Source organism: Lathyrus oleraceus, chromosome 1 (genome assembly GCF_024323335.1).
Source record: "Lathyrus oleraceus cultivar Zhongwan6 chromosome 1, CAAS_Psat_ZW6_1.0, whole genome shotgun sequence".
Lineage (NCBI taxonomy): Eukaryota > Viridiplantae > Streptophyta > Magnoliopsida > Fabales > Fabaceae > Lathyrus > Lathyrus oleraceus.
In genome coordinates this window covers 432439643-432457134 of record NC_066579.1, presented here as the reverse complement: position 1 = coordinate 432457134, position 17492 = coordinate 432439643, and the positions used below count along the sequence as shown (strand labels likewise).

Below are 17492 nucleotides of genomic sequence, written 5' to 3'. Positions count from 1 at the left end.
TCACATAAAATTTCCACCAAATTTTAAATTTTGAGAGATAAGACAAAAAAAAATCAATATATATTTAGTTATTATATATTATTGGAGAAAAAATTGTACTGCATCTTTTGAATACATCTAAACATGTAGAGTAAAATTAAAGATTTGATTCTTTAAAATTTGGATACTTTGAATTTTAGAATTATTTTTGTTGATTCTAAAACTATTTAGTTAAATAATTATTTGGTGTATATGTGAATATGTTGTGACATTTTTTTTTTGAATGTATAAACAATTAATATTAATCTATTTAAAATTAAATATTTAGCATGATTATGTTATTTGAGTTTATTCTTATTGAGTTTTATACAATAATATAGTATTTTAACCATGCAATTTGAATAGATAATATTTATGTTTTATTGTGAGTTTGTTTTCACACTAAGGTCTATCAAGAAATCTTATTATTAGCGAACGACGTCATAAATGAATATGCCCTACATTTGTGGGTAGTGTCTTGTAAATTTTAGACTCTCCCCATTTAATTTATTAAAAGGTGTAGTAATTTTAGTTGAGTTGGTTGATACAACAAGTTGGAAAAGTAACATTTATTGTGTAAATTTGATTCAAAGGTTCTGTTGCGAAACTAGAAATTACGATGATTGCAGAAATTATGATGAAATGGAGCTTCTTCTACAGTGCGCTGATCACGATGCATCTTAAACTAGAGAGATCAATATTTATGTGGTGTTGTTAATCGGTGTTTCTATCTCCGATACAATGGACTCAAGGGGAAGGGATACCTGCAATGTTAACACTTCAACCCCCAAGTCAGTTTATGGTTCAAGATAATGGAAGTGGAAGTGGAGATTAGTGAATGTGTGCCTTAGAACCCCCTTACAAAGGTATTTATACCTTGGGCCTGACAGGGTAAGCTAGATAATCATGCTATTGAGTCTTTGGTCTGCGTGGAGCAGTGGGTCCCAAATCTTTAGCAGACATGGATTAGTGGGTCCAGGTCTTTGGTCGCATGAAATAGTTGCCCCTAAGACTCATCGGGTATGTCTGATGTCGCGGGAGATTAACAGTGGTAAGCCTCAAAGGGATTCCATCTAGGTGTCAGCTAGCATGTTCCGCTTTGGTTTTGTCAAAACGTGATGCGAATGTGAATATTAAATGCAATCCCATCATTGAAATGTTTCACACTTTTTCTTTGACGTGTGATCTAAAAAGGTATATGGTGACGTGACACAACTTTTTGTGTACTCGATTACACTCGAGTGTAGTTGTCTTCCCTAGACGAAATCTGACCGTTAGTTTGTCCTTACCTCCTACTTTTGATCTGATCCATTCGATTGCCCTTGCATATATAAAGACGGGGAGAGATCCTAGAGAAACGTTTTAGCCCTCTTGTATATTGGGTTTCCCTTGTTTTTCAAGTTTTCCCCTTCTTATATGAGAGCATTTACTTCCCAGAGTAACTGTCGCACGTTCATTATTTTAAAGCACTAAAACTTCGAATTTCCAGCTCCCTTTCTTGTTTCAATGCCTTCACCCTCCTATTTCAAGGTACATTCTCCTCCCAATGTCTATTATTTTAAGTAAATTTTCACTTCTATAAATTGTATATTGTTATATTTTTCATCCCTCATTTTTATTCATTTGTGTGGTTAGATTTTAGAACTTTGTGTATGCGAGGAAGTACACCGAAAGATCAACTTCTTTTTTTATCCTGAAGTCGAAGTAGTAATGGCTAAACTAGAAGTTGCTAGATAGCCTTGTCGAAATAGCCCAAGAAGGAATGCTCATTTTACTAGACCTGCATAAAATGCAAGGAACTCGGAGATGAAGACTGGTCTAGTTTAGATATTGTATGCAAACCCTTTTATTGGGCTTGACAATGAAGATCCATATACTCACCTTACCAAGTTTTATGAGAATTCGGATAAAGTTGGAGCTCCTGAAGTAGAAGAAGAACAAGTGTTTAAAAGATTATTCCTTCATCCATTGATCGGAAAAGCAAAAGAATGGTACCTTGACCAACCAACTCAGACTATGATACATTGGAATGTGCTTGAGGGAAAATTTCTTAATAGGTTCTTTCCACACAACAGATTTATGGAGGCCAAAACCACAATTGTTGTATTTTCTCAAGGTTCAAGTGAAACACTTTGTGAAGCATGGGAGCGATACAAGTCGATATTGAGAAGATGTTCCAACCATGGCTTTGATGAGCTTACTCAGATTCATATCTTTCGTAATGGACTTCTACCGCAACCAAAACTTCTTTTGGATGCAACTGCAAGTGGTTCTTTAATGTATAAGAGTGTTAAAGATGCAATTGCAATTATTAGTAAAATGGTACTCAATGATCACCAAGTTCAACACAATATAGGCCTTTCACAAAGAAATCTGGAATCATTGAATTGGGAACAAATTATGCGATTTTGGCTCAGAACAAACTATTAACTCAAGTAGTGAAAGAACTTACAAATCAAAGGTCAAAGCTTCCGCAACAACTCAAGGAGATGCATGAAGTCCCAAGTAAAAATCAACAGGTAGCATACTGTGAATTGTATAATGGAGATCAGCCAACAGGTTATTGTCCTCCGGAGAATGAAGAGATAAATTATATGGGAAATCAAAATGAATATCAACAGAGGCAAGTACCATATCAAGGTAATCCTGGTTATCAAAGAGGGAACAATGCATATTATGGCCAAGGATGGAGACCAGAAGCAGGATCATCCAATAGACAAAATCCTTATCAGAATTATAATCAAAATCCTCAACCACAAGATAAAACTTCAAAGATGGAGGACACTCTGACTCAATTTATGCAAATGTCTTTTACAAAACAAAAGAGCATTGGTGCGGCTATCAAAAACCTTGAAAATCAAATTGGTCAAATAGCTAAGCAATTAGCTGATCAACAAGGAGGTACGTTTACTACAAATACTCAAACTAATCCAAAGGAACATTGCAAATCCATTCTAACTTGGAGCGATAAAAATATTGGCAGAGGAATTGGCGATAATACTAAGAGCAAGTTGTGATAGAAAGACAATAAGAAGATAATGAAGAATGATGATAGATGTGGATGAGGTAGTGATGAAAGTAAGAGGACAAGATGAAGAAGTTAACTTCTATTTGTTTGAATCAAGCAAGCATCCAACCAACAAAAGAATATGTTGTCAAATGGATCCTCTTAACAAAGCAACAAAAAAAGAGAATATTAGTGACTATAAAATAGATCCCGAAACACCACTCGAAACTTTCATACTAAAAGAGGAAATGGATATAAACACATTCCCAAAGTAAAGCAAATGAATCAGAAGAATTTGTGAGAAAGCCAAAACTTGCAAGAAAGCCATTCATGATGTTGTGAACAAGGTCAGGCCAATAAAGAGACAGAAAAAGACAAAGCCATATGATAGTGATGTAAATGATTGGATTATATCACAAAGACCACCTTGAATTCACTTGAAAAAAGGTGTCGAGCTAATGACGTTAAACAAGCGCTTGTTGGGAGGCAATCGAACTATTTAAGTATTTCAATTTTGCATTTTGTATTTTAAGTCTTTAAGGATGAAAATGAGTGGCATTTTGAAAGCAAAAGTGAATTTTCAAAAACCTAATGTCTAGGATCCCGCATTGATCCCAAGATTCCGCGTTACAACTTCATCTCAAATGATGCCTACAGATTCAAGGTTTCAAGAAATGCAGTCACTTTGTTTGGTTGGATGAGGAGATGAACCCTAGGGAAAAGAGTTAATCTCTGCATTATTCAAGAACATAAATTAAGAGAAGGCGACAGTTAAATCTTATAAAGCAAAAGAGGAAAAATTAAAGATGAAAGTGAAGATGTTGAAGAAATAGTTGAAGATTAATTGGATGTTTATTGCTTGTTATGTTGTTTGCATTTGTTGGGACAATATTGATGAAATAGGTTGTAGGTTAATCAGGTTTTAGGTTATGTTCTTATGTTGTATGATATAATATCATAAAAGAATTTGAATGAAAGTATTGATTATGTTCTAATATTGTCTAATGCAATGGATATGTTATTATGGTGTTATGAGGATATGCATGTTATAAAGTACTGATAATGTTGCCTGATATAATGTTATGTTATGTTATAATGTTATAAAGTACTGATAATGTTGTATTGTTATGAGGATAATGTTATAAAGTACTAATTATGTTGTCTGATATATTGAAAATACTGTCAAAATGAACATTAAGATAACCAATATACATAACTGATATAATTTGAACTCAAAATACAACCAATATACTTAACATTGACCTTGTTTGAACATTAATATATGAACATCCAAAATAAAACCTAAGACAATACTTGAGTCAAAATGAAACTACTTAAGTTATAAACTAGTTAAGTCATAAACTAGTTAAGTCATACAATACAACCAAAATAAATCATAAACTACTTAAGTCATAATGAAAACATTCTTGAGTAGGTTGAGGAGCTTGTGAATTTTATTCAATTTTTGTTTGCTTTTCTTTGGACTTTTTTGTTCCCTTTCCAAATTTCACTTTCTTAGTCTTTTTTGATTTATTACCACCTTTTGGAATTGCTCTGTCAGCTGCCCTTTTTCCTTTATAGCTCCTTTTATTATGTCTCATAGCACCATATTTTACACATGTGACAGTTGAAAATCTCCTTGGTAGTATGTGGGGATTTCTAGGTTCATGTTAGATACCCAAAAGTGCTTATTTGAGCTATCAAATATGGGTATCTTTCACTCCATTTCCTTGCTAAATTGTCAAAACCACCTTTGTTTTAGATGAAATGCAATACATTGATAAACGATCTTGGTACCTTTGATTTGTGTGTTATTGTGTAGGAAGAAGGCATGAAATAATTTAAAATGAAGACACAAGAAAGTTGGCAAAGGAACCAAAGAGAAGATGCATTCATCAGCTTGCTCGCTAGGCGAGAGCTGTAGCGAAGGACTCGCTAGGCGAGCTTCCAGCGAACGTTGCAGCGAACGCTTCCAGACTTGGTGAAAAGCGCAGCCAGCACTCACTCGCTAGGCGAGGCTCTAGCGAGTTCCCAGCGAGCATTCCAGTAGCCAAACCTCTCAACCTCGCTGGAGCGAGGGTTGAAGCGTGTCCTTCGCTAGGCAAAGGTTTTGTTCGCTAGGCGAACATGACAGTCTGAGATAGGCTGTTTCTCTGGGCGCAGGTGCCTCTGGTGCCTCAATTAGACCATCGCTAGGCGAGCCATTATGCTCGCCTAGCGAGCATGACAGCCCAGTACATCTCTATAAGTAGCAAGTGCCACTTTTGAGAGCAAAACCTAGTTTTTCATACTTTTGCACTTTTTCTAGATATTTTTACAGCATTGTTCTTAGAAGCTTTTGTGCCCTAAATTTCATTTCTCTTCATCTCTTAACCATCTTTTACAAAAAGAAGGTGGATTCCCATCCAATCTTGATTATTCGACTTGGATGTTGATCAACCTTCTTCCGAAACTTGCCGACCAAGCTACCATGAAAATGAGTAGCTAAGTCCTCCACTTGTCAAGGTTAGATGTAGATGATCATTAGCTTTGTGTGTAAATGTAAGGATCTTCATGTGTAAACTCTTTAATGGTGAATATATGATGAAAACTTTGTTCTTATTCAAAACTCTTTGTGTTGGTTTATGATCGAGAGATGTTTACCAACTCTTAACCTAGGTTTTCATCCAATCTTGTTTGTTAGCTAGAGATAGTAATGAATGATTTTGTTCATCATAAGGTTGAACCAAAAAGTTGTCATTTTGATAGATTGTGTTAGAGATAAACAACGGATCAAAATGGGAAAACTCACAATGTGTGTTCGAGAGAAACACATTGGGAGGACTTTGTGAAATAATTTATCATCTAAAGGAGTTTATAAGATTGTTGACCGAACAAATAAATGCAAAGTGATCGTTGAACCCTAACTTTGGCAATATTTCTCAAATATTCAAATCAAACTTTTACCGCATTGTATTACCTTTTTATGCAAGATAACGTGATTAAAACCAAAACCCCCTGTGTTACTTAAGCTAAGATTAATACAACCATCGAACGGCGGTGATATCTTACAATCCCTGTGGATACGATAACAAAAACCCGACACTTAAAATTACAACTAACAAAATGGCGCCGTTTTTTGTTATCGTATCCACAGGGATTGTAAGATATCACCGCCGTTCGATGGTTGTATTAATCTTAGCTTAAGTAACACAGGGGGTTTTGGTTTTAATCACGTTATCTTGCATAAAAAGGTAATACAATGCGGTAAAAGTTTGATTTGAATATTTGAAAAATATTGCCAAAGTTAGGATTCAACGATCACTTTGCATGTATTTGTTCGGTCAACAATCTTATAAACTCCTTTAGATAATAAATTATTTCACAAAGTCCTCCCAATGTGTTTCTCTCGAACACACATTATGAGTTTTCCCATTTTGATCGATTGTTTATCTCTAACACAACCTATCAAAATGACAACTTTTTGGTTCAACCTTATGGTGAACAAAATCATTCATTACTATCTCTAGCTAACAAACAAGATTGGATGAAAACCTAGGTTAAGAGTTGGTAAACATCTCTCGATCATAAACCAACACAAAGAGTTTTGAATAAGAACAAAGTTTTCATCATATATTCACCATTAAAGAGTTTACACATGAAGATCCTTACATTTACACACAAAGCTAATGATCATCTACATCTAACCTTGACAAATGGAGGACTTAGCTACTCATTTTCATGGTATCTTGGTCGGCAAGTTTCGGAAGAAGGTTGATCAACATCCAAGTCGAATAATCAAGATTGGATGGGAATCCACCTTCTTTTTGTAAAAGATGGTTAAGAGATGAAGAGAAATGAACTTTAGGGCACAAAAGCTTCTAAGAACAATGCTGTAAAAATATCTAGAAAAAGTGCAAAAGTATGGAAAACTAGGTATGGCTCTCAAAAGTGGCACTTGCTACTTATAGAGTTGTACTGGGCTGTCATGCTCGCTAGGCGAGCAGAATGACTCGCCTAGCGAGGGTCTAATTGAGGCACCTGCGCCCAGAGAAACAGCCTATCTCAGACTGTCATGTTCGCCTAGCGAACAAAACCTTCGCCTAGCGAAGGACACGCTTCAACCCTCGCTCCAGCGAGGTTGAGAGGTTTGGCTACTGGAATGCTCGCTGGGAACTCGCTAGAGCCTCGCCTAGCGAGTGAGTGCTGGTTGCGCTTTTCACCAAGTCTGGAAGCGTTCGCTGCAACGTTCGCTAGAAGCTCGCCTAGCGAGTCCTTCGCTACAGCTCTCGCCTAGCGAGCAAGCTGATGAATGCATCTTCTCTTTGGTTCCTTTGCCAACTTTCTTGTGTCTTCATTTTCAATTATTTCATGCCTTCTTCCTGTATAATAACACACAAATCAAAGGTACCAAGATCGTTTATCAATGTATTGCATTTCATCTAAAACAAAGGTGGTTTTGACAATTTAGCAAGGAAATGGAGTGAAAGATACCCATATTTGATAGCTCAAATAAGCACTTTTGGGTATCTAACAACTCTCCCTAACTAGATTCTTGCTTGTCCTCAAGCAAAGTATGCCTCTTGAAGGACAAGAGGATTTGCTTTAAGAAAATGGTTTCTCCGAAGTTGGATAAAACGGCTCAAACACAAGCGAATCAGCATATACAAGTTTCCAACGGTTCGAATAAAATAATACACAAGAACTAAAACTTAATAGCTATGCGAAATATTTATCTATCTACAACAATATTATTCTGAATGAATCACCCTATCTCTCCTCTTTGAATAAGGAATGAAGAATTTACGCGTTTGCAACCGCGGGAATAATCTCACTCTCTAACAAATAATGAAGAAATCAATTCGATTCATACAATGTCTAACAATTATAAATGGTAATGTGGAAGCACGAAGATCACTAAGGGCTTTTCGGTTGAAGCTTGGTCAGGTTAACAAACAAGGGTCATTTCTAAGGCCATTGAAAACGAAATTGCCGATGCAAAAGAGACATTCACTGTACACATATTCACACATCTCGACTTCGTTCCATTTGTTTCTCATTTGAAACCTTCACAACTCTTATTTCACAACTCAATTTTTATTTTTCACTATTTTTCTTCCAAGCAAGCATTCATTTTCATTCTTTCTATTTTTGTTCTTTTCTTTCACATCATATTTACAAAACAGATGTTTCTTTTCTATATTTTTATTTTCAATGCTTGCTCGGTTTTTCTTTTCTTTTTCAAGAGTTGTGGTACTTACCGATTCTCCCCAACTTATTTCTTACTCACCCTAAGTGAATGCTCTTAACTTTTTACGGCAAAAGAACAATAATCAAGATTTTCCGGGTTGTAAAAAAAAGATTTTTGAAATCTCGTTTCATTTCAAGCTGAGATTCAACTGTTTAAGCTCAAAGGGGTTAACGAATACTCTCTCTGCTCACAGGTAAGTTATTTTTGGATGTAGTTGTGCTCGATAGAAAACAAGTGCCTTGATCATTTCTAATTGCTTCCACATATTCACAATAATAAAAGACAAAGCATGAATCAAATGAATCAACAAAACTTATTAGAATCCAGCATTTAAGTGTACAATGGAGGTTTCCTCACAATTTGTGGTTTTAAGTTCTAGATGAAACATTCATTCAATTATGTTGCAAAAAGACAATATTCAATTTACCAAAAAGAGTAAAGTTCTTAATACATTCTAAAATTCTAGCCGGAGGTAACCATGTACCTTAGCCTTATTCACTTGTTTATTCTTATCATTGCCATCCAAGCTCGGATGCACCTTCATTGGGTACTTCTTTGAGGAGCAACCAATCTAGAGGGTTTGCCACTCAATCAACCAAAAATTTATTAAACAAACAAAATTTAAAACAGAAATAATAATATAAACTTCAAAATTTAAATTTGTTCGTGGGTGACAAAACACCCCAAAAGTACAAAACCAAAGTCAAAATACAGAATCCGAAAATACAATAGAAATAAACATAAAAACTGAAAAATACAATACTTAACCCTCCAAGGGCTCAGAATCCTCCTCGCTACCGGCCTCAGAACCGGTAGCCTCATCATCATCATCATCAGCTGCACCACCAGAAGACGCACCAGCGCCCGCCCCTTCACCATACACAGGCCTGTCCACAGGCCAGTTGGCGTTAAGCAGAAACTGCTCACGCGTCATCAAGGCATGAGCACCACTTCCCTGCAGCTGTAACCGCTGCATAGAATCGTGCATATCTATCATGGCACGCTGGGATGCCGCCATCCATTCAAAACTGAAATCACACACAGCCTGCAGGTAAGGATCTGGTCCAGGAGTAGAAGTACCAGGACCATCAGAAGCCCGGGTACTCTCTACAGCTGCACTGCCTCTGGCATTCTTCGCTCTACAATATTTGGCCACGTACCGGTCATCGATAGGTGGTGGGATCCTGACCTGACCCCGAGACGGTAGTTTCACCTTTGCCTGAATGCACAAACGCATGATCAAGCACGGGAAAGCTAGGGGACAATTCACACGAGCCCCCGACTTTAGCCCGCTCTCAATCATGGACTTAAGCTCATTAGCGATGATCCTCGCCACATCGATCTGGACGTTGGAGAGGATACTGTGAACCAAATGTGCCACTGGGATCGGCACTGTAGAGGTGTGGGACTTTGGCTGAATGTTTGTCAGAACCAAAAGCAGAATCAGTTGAGCCAAGGGAGTCATGTCCTCCCTATGATACCTCATTGGAACCCCAGATGGGTTCAGCTCAACAGATTTCCCTCTTAATAGCAGGGCAGCAGAAATGGCTTCAACATCTCGGTGAAGCCGTAAATCAGTGTGGTATGTGTCTCTTTCCTCAGCTCCCAGCTGGAGCGGCTCACCAAGGACTCGGTTAATGGCATCCCTATCAAATGCAACTGGACGGCCGGCCACTCTAGATATCCAAGTAAAGGGCTCGTCGTCATCAGGCAGTGCGTTTGCATAAAACTCACGCACCGTTGCTATGTCATAATGCTCAAGCGGGGAAATTAACCGATCCCACTTCATAGTGTCCATCAACCCGGTAAATGCTTTGTTTGTTCCTTGGGGGTTGATGAGGAATCGCTTCTCCGGAAGAATTTTCCGTTTCTCCAGAGCAACGTACCTGGCGGCCTGCTTCGCCCCGACAAATTTGTCGTTATCAAATTGGATCGTTACTGGACGGGAAGTGCTCGTTCCCTTTCTCTTCTTTGAATTTCCAGACCTTGATTCCATCTGCAAAATATAAAAGGAAACAACACACACCAAACAGATTAGACAGCAAAACCAAAATTAAAAGAACTGTCATGCTCGCTGCTGCTTCGCCTAGCGAAGTGGCAGCGAACGCTCGCCCCTGGTTCGCCTAGCGAGTGCTAGCGAACCATACGGGTTTTTGGGTTCTGCAGCATTTTCAGAGAAATCTTCCCAAAACCCGCATTCTAATGGTTTCAATTTCAGAACCTAATGATTTATCAATTAAACGAACGTTCTATGTTATTGGGGATTACACATTTACATGCAAAACCTAAAATCCCCAATTGCAAAACCTAAAATCCCCCATTGCAAACCCTAAAATCCCACATGCAAACCTAAAGTTTCCCATATCACAACTCATCCTAATTGACATCCAAATCGGAAATAACAGAGTTCAAACATACAGAAAATGTAGTAGGGCAAACCTTAGTTACACGGATTGATTGAAATGTGAAGTGGAGTAGGGTTTGCAATCTTCCAAGTAGGGATAGAGTGTTAGTGAGAGAGATGAAAATGAGAGAGTGTGGAGAGTGCTCGGTTAAAATTTTCCTCAGCAGGGTTGAAAAACAGAAAAGTTGTGTTTGGGCCAAAATGAGTGCCCTGCTGAGATTTTAAATAAGTGCTGTCATGCAGCGCTCGCTGCTGCTTCGCCTAGCGAGCAGCTAGCGAATCAGCTCGCTACTAATTTTAAGTGTCGGGTTTTTGTTATCGTATCCACAGGGATTGTAAGATATCACCGCCGTTTGATGGTTGTATTAATCTTAGCTTAAGTAACACAGGGGGTTTTGGTTTTAATCACGTTATCTTGCATAAAAAGGTAATACAATGCGGTAAAAGTTTGATTTGAATATTTGAGAAATATTGCCAAAGTTAGGGTTCAACGATCACTTTGCATGTATTTGTTCGGTCAACAATCTTATAAACTCCTTTAGATGATAAATTATTTCACAAAGTCCTCCCAATGTGTTTCTCTCGAACACACATTGTGAGTTTTCCCATTTTGATCGATTGTTTATCTCTAACACAACCTATCAAAATGACAACTTTTTGGTTCAACCTTATGGTGAACAAAATCATTCATTACTATCTCTAGCTAACAAACAAGATTGGATGAAAACCTAGGTTAAGAGTTGGTAAACATCTCTCGATCATAAACCAACACAAAGAGTTTTGAATAAGAACAAAGTTTTCATCATATATTCACCATTAAAGAGTTTACACATGAAGATCCTTACATTTACACACAAAGCTAATGATCATCTACATATAACCTTGACAAATGGAGGACTTAGCTACTCATTTTCATGGTAGCGTGGTTGGCAAGTTTCGGAAGAAGGTTGATCAACATCCAAGTCGAATAATCAAGATTGGATGGGAATCCACCTTCTTTTTGTAAAAGATGGTTAAGAGATGAAGAGAAATGAAATTTAGGGCACAAAAGCTTCTAAGAACAATGCTGTAAAAATATCTAGAAAAAGTGCAACAGTATGGAAAACTAGGTTTTGCTCTCAAAAGTGGCACTTGCTACTTATAGAGCTGTACTGGGCTGTCATGCTCGCTAGGCGAGCATAATGGCTCGCCTAGCGAGGGTCTAATTGAGGCACCAGAGGCACCTGCACCCAGAGAAACAGCCTATCTCAGACTGTCATGTTCGCCTAGCGAACAAAACCTTCGCCTAGCGAAGGACACGCTTCAACCCTCGCTCCAGCGAGGTTGAGAGGTTTGGCTACTGGAATGCTCGCTGGGAACTCGCTAGAGCCTCGCCTAGCGAGTGAGTGCTGGCTGCGCTTTTCACCAAGTCTGGAAGCGTTCGCTGCAACGTTCGCTGGAAGCTCGCCTAGTGAGTCCTTCGCTACAGCTCTCGCCTAACGAGCAAGCTGATGAATGCATCTTCTCTTTGGTTCCTTTGCCAACTTTCTTGTGTCTTCATTTTCAATTATTTCATGCCTTCTTCCTGCACAATAACACACAAATCAAAGGTACCAAGATCGTTTATCAATGTATTGCATTTCATCTAAAACAAAGGTGGTTTTGACAATTTAGCAAGGAAATGGAGTGAAAGATACCCATATTTGATAGCTCAAATAAGCACTTTTGGGTATCTAACAACCATCGCAATGGTTGCTTAAATTTTAGCTTTCGAATTTTTGACTTGTGCTTGTAATCTGTTTGGTTTAGTGTGCAGCTTACGTTTTATGCGAGGGCAAATCCCTGTGGACGAACTTCTTTTTGATCCCGAGATCGAAAGAACCGCAAGGAGGAACAATAGCAAAACGAGACGTAGGAGGCAACAGGCTAGACAACGTCAAGAGCAAGGAGAAAGTTCTTCTACCACAAATCCACCACCATTCATACCTAACATGGAGCAACCACCACCACCTATTTCTACTCCATGCATAAACAGTCCAAGAAACACCGCTCAGTTTGCCAACCACACGGGAAGGCAAGCTGAGATGAAAACGGGAACTCTCAATTTATTATATGGAAGTCCATTCACCGGAATGGACCATGAAGATCCCTTTGCTTTTCTCACAAAATTTTATGAGATAGCATTGGCGGCCGGAGTGGATCAGGCTCAGGAGCTCCCGTTGTTCCGAAGATTATTTCCCCACGCTTTGCTCGGCAAAGCAAAAGATTGGTACTTAGACCAAACACCAGCCGTAATGACAGACTGGAACATGTTAGAAGAAAAGTTTATCGAAAGATTCTTCTCCCATAACCGGTTCATAGAATCAAAGACGGCCATCTCGGTGTTTGCACAAGGAATCAATGAATCCTTAAATGAAGTGTGGGAAAGATTCAAGTCCATGCTTAGGAAATGTAAAGGGCATAGATTTGATGAATTGACTCAAATCCATATCTTCAAAAATGGACTTCAACCAAATTGCAAGACGTTGTTGGATGCTACCTCGGGTGGCTCTTTATTGTCAAAAAGTGCCGAAGAAGCTACAAACATTATAAATCGAATGGCTCTAAATGATCTTCAGAGTCAAAGTCGAGGCAACTCTTTGAAGAAGCCGGGAGTGCTTGAGCTAGGGACGAACGATGCCATCCTTGCCCAAAACAAGCTCATCTCACAACAAGTGGAACTCTTAACGCAACAAATTAAAGAGTTGAGAGAACCGTCTAAAGCTAAACAAATAGCTTGTTGTGAGCTTTGTAAAGGTGAGCATGACACCGGATTCTGTCCACCTCCGGGATTCGAAGATGTAAACTACATGGCAAACCAAAGGGACTACCAACCGAGACAACAACAACAACAACAACAACCTTATCAACCGCACCTTCAAAATCAACAACAACATTACCAAGGGAACCAAGGGTTCCAACCTAGGAGTAACTATTACCATAACCAAGGTTATGGAGGTGGTTCTTCTAGCCGTCAAAACCCTCCCCAAAATCCTTATATACCTCAACAACCGCCGGTCGTAACTTCTAAGTTGGAAGACACATTGACGCAATTCATGCAAATGTCAATGGCAAATCAAAAAAGCAACGACGCGGCTATAAAAAATCTCGAGACTCAAGTTGGGCAACTTGCTAAGCAACTCGCAGAACAACAAACCGGTCCTTCCTTTTCGGCAAACACGCAAACAAATCCTAAGGAGTATTGTAAGGCGATCACAACGAGAAGTGGGAGGGAGTTGATGAGTGAGAATAAAAAAAGAGTTGAAAGAGAAAATGAGGAGGAAATAGTTGAGGAAAATATTGATGGTGAAGTGGGGGAGTGGAGTGAAAAGGAAGAAGTTGAAAAGAACAAAACAAATGGTGAAGTTGAAAAGAAAAAAAGTGTGGAGATTGAGAAAAATACAAGTGATGAAGTAGTGGTGGAGCCAGTGAAAAAACCTAGATGGAGGAGTTCGAGAATTGCTAAAGGAAAGGAGGTAGTGAGCGTTACTCCAATCCAAAACCTTCCTTATCCTCATGCTTCGTCCAAAAGGGAGAATGAACGGCATTACGCCCGGTTCATGGATATTTTTAAACAATTGAAAGTGAACATTCCGTTTGCTGAAGCCTTGGAGCAAATGCCAAAGTATGCCAAATTCATGAAGGACATACTTACAAAAAAACGGAGGTACACGGAACCAGAGACAATCTTGCTTGATGCACGATGTAGTGCCATCATTCAAAAAACTCTCCCAAGGAAGGAATCCGATCCGGGACGAGTCGCTCTACCGGTAACCATCGGAGACACCTACATGGGTAATGGCTTGATTGACTTGGGATCTAGCATCAATTTAATTCCACTGTCCATTATCAAAAGATTGGGAAATGTTGATATCAAGCCTGCTAAGATGACTTTGCAACTTGCTGATAAATCTACCACTGCACCATATGGAGTGGCTCAAGACATGTTAGTCAAAGTTGATAAATTCTTCTTCCCGGTTGATTTTATTATTATTGATATGGAAGAGGATGATGATGCTCCGCTCATCCTGGGCCGACCATTCATGAAAACCGCGCGCATGATGATAGACGTAGATAACGGTTTGATGAAGGTAAGGGTCCAAAATGAAGAGGTAGCCTTCCATCTTTTTGAAGGCAAAAAGCATCTCAATGATAAACATGATTCTTTCCGAATCGATGCCACAGAGGAGAAGCTAGTGGAGGTCGCAAACCAGGTTCATATTTCTAATCCTTCCGAAAGACCTCTTATAGGAGTCTACCAAGTTTCGACCAAAACTAAAGAAAAAAAGATGGAAGCATGGTTGCATGAATTAGAGGCTTACGGAGAACTTTTCTATCATGATGAGACAAGGGAAGGCGTGGATATGACCAATATAGTGGAGGAACCAAAACTGGAGCCACATTTGAAATATGTGTACCTTGATGATAACTGTACTAAACCCGTGATCATTAGCAATAATTTGTCCACAAACGAAGAGAATCAATTGATGCGGGTGCTGAAGAAGAAAGAGGTTGTCAAACTGGTAGAGGCCGGGATGAATTGTTCTATCGCCGACGGTGAATGGGTGAGCGTTGTGCAAATAGTTCCGAAAAAGGGTGGTATTAGATTTTATCGAAGGTTCATCAAGAACCTCTTGAAGACAACAAAGCCCTTGAGAAAGTTGCTCAACAAAATGGATCCCGGTAGCTCAAACAACAAAGTGGATCGCGGAAGCTGCACAATTTCTTTGGATGCTCCTCTGTGAGCATCGCACCGTCGAGCTTAGCCGACGTTAAACAAGCGCTTGTTGGGAGGCACCCCAACATTGTAAGTATTTACTGCTTTTTCTGTGTGTTGTGATGGGATTCGAAGTGCTAACACCTTGCTGAATGAACCTGAATTGCTGCCTTTGAAAAGGCAATTGCTGTCATGCTCGCTTGCTGCTCGCTAGGCGAGGCAGTAGCGAGCTGATTCGCTAGCTGCTCGCTAGGCGAAGCAGCAGCGAGCGCTGCATGACAGCACTTATTTAAAATCTCAGCAGGGCACTCATTTTGGCCCAAACACAACTTTTCTGTTTTTCAACCCTGCTGAGGAAAATTTTAACCGAGCACTCTCCACACTCTCTCATTTTCATCTCTCTCACTAACACTCTATCCCTACTTGGAAGATTGCAAACCCTACTCCACTTCACATTTCAATCAATCCGTGTAACTAAGGTTTGCCCTACTACATTTTTTGTATGTTTGAACTCTGTTGTTTCCGATTTGGATGTCAATTAGGATGAGTTGTGGTATGGGAAACTTTAGGTTTGCATGTGGGATTTTAGGTTTTGCAATTGGGGATTTTAGGTTTTGCAATTGGGGATTTTAGGTTTTGCATGTAAATGTGTAATCCCCAATAGCATAGAACGTTCGTTTAATTGATAAATCATTAGGTTCTGAAATTGAAACCATTAGCATGTGGGTTTTTGGGATGATTTCTCTGAAAATGCTGCAGAACCCAAAAACCCGTAAGGTTCGCTAGCACTCGCTAGGCGAACCAGGGGCGAGGGTTCGCTGCCACTTCGCTAGGCGAAGCAGCAGCGAGCATGACAGTTCTTTAAATTTTGGTTTTGCTGTCTAATCTGTTTGGTGTGTGTTGTTTCCTTTTATATTTTGCAGATGGAATCAAGGTCTGGAAATTCAAAGAAGAGAAAGGGAACGAGCACTTCCCGTCCAGTAACGATCCAATTTGATAACGACAAATTTGTCGGGGCGAAGCAGGATGCCAGGTACGTTGCTCTGGAGAAACGGAAAATTCTTCCGGAGAAGCGATTCCTCATCAACCCCCAAGGAACAAACAGAGCATTTGCCGGGTTGATGGACACTATGAAGTGGGATCGGTTAATTTCCCCACTTGAGCATTATGACATAGCAACGGTGCGTGAGTTTTATGCAAACGCACTGCCTGATGACGACGAGCCCTTTACTTGGATATCTAGAGTGGTCGGTCGTCCAGTTGCATTTGATAGGGATGCCATTAACCGAGTCCTTGGTGAGCCACTCCAGCTGGAAGCTGAGGAAAGAGACACATACCACACTGATTTACGGCTTCACTGAGATGTTGAAGCCATTTCTGCCGCCCTGCTATTAAGAGGGAAATCTGTTGAGCCAAACCCATCTGGGGTTCCAATGAGGTATCATAGGGAGGACATGACTCCCTTGGCTCAACTGATTCTGCTTTTGGTTCTGACAAACATCCAGCCAAAGTCCCACACCTCTACAGTGCCGATCCCAGTGGCACATTTGGTTCACAGTATCCTCTCCAACGTCCAGATCGATGTGGCGAGGATCATCGCTAATGAGCTTAAGTCCGTGATTGAGAGCGGGCTAAAGTCGGGGGCTCGTGTGAATTATCCCCTAGCTTTCCCGTGCTTGATCATGCGTTTGTGCATTCAGGAAAAGGTGAAACTGCCGTCTCGGGGTCAGGTAAGGATCTCGTCGCCTATCGATGACCGGTACGTGGCCAAATATTGCAGGGCCAAGAATGCCAGAGGCAGTGCAGCTGCAGAGAGTACCCGGGCTTCTGATGGTCCTGGTACTTCTACTCCTGGACCAGATCCCTACCTGCAGGATGTGTGCGATTACAGTTTTGAATGGATGGCGGCAACCCAGCGGGCCATGATAGATATGCACGACTCTATGCAGCGGTTACAGCTGCAGGGAAGTGGTGCTTATGCCTTGATGACGCGTGAGCAGTTTCTGCTTAACACCAACTGGCTTGTGGACAGGCCTGTGTATGGTGAGGGGGCGGGCGCTGGTGCGTCTTCTGGTGGTGCAGCTGATGATGATGATGA

The 17492-nt window shown here is 39.9% G+C and overlaps 1 non-coding gene across 1 annotated transcript; it reads right to left on the bottom strand.

The window, feature by feature from the left end:
- Nucleotides 1-2101: 2101 nt before the first annotated feature.
- LOC127116673 (small nucleolar RNA R71) lies at nt 2102-2207 on the bottom strand. Its single transcript, XR_007801475.1, has one exon. It is a non-coding gene; the product is annotated as a small nucleolar RNA R71 (small nucleolar RNA).
- Nucleotides 2208-17492: the final 15285 nt, after the last annotated feature.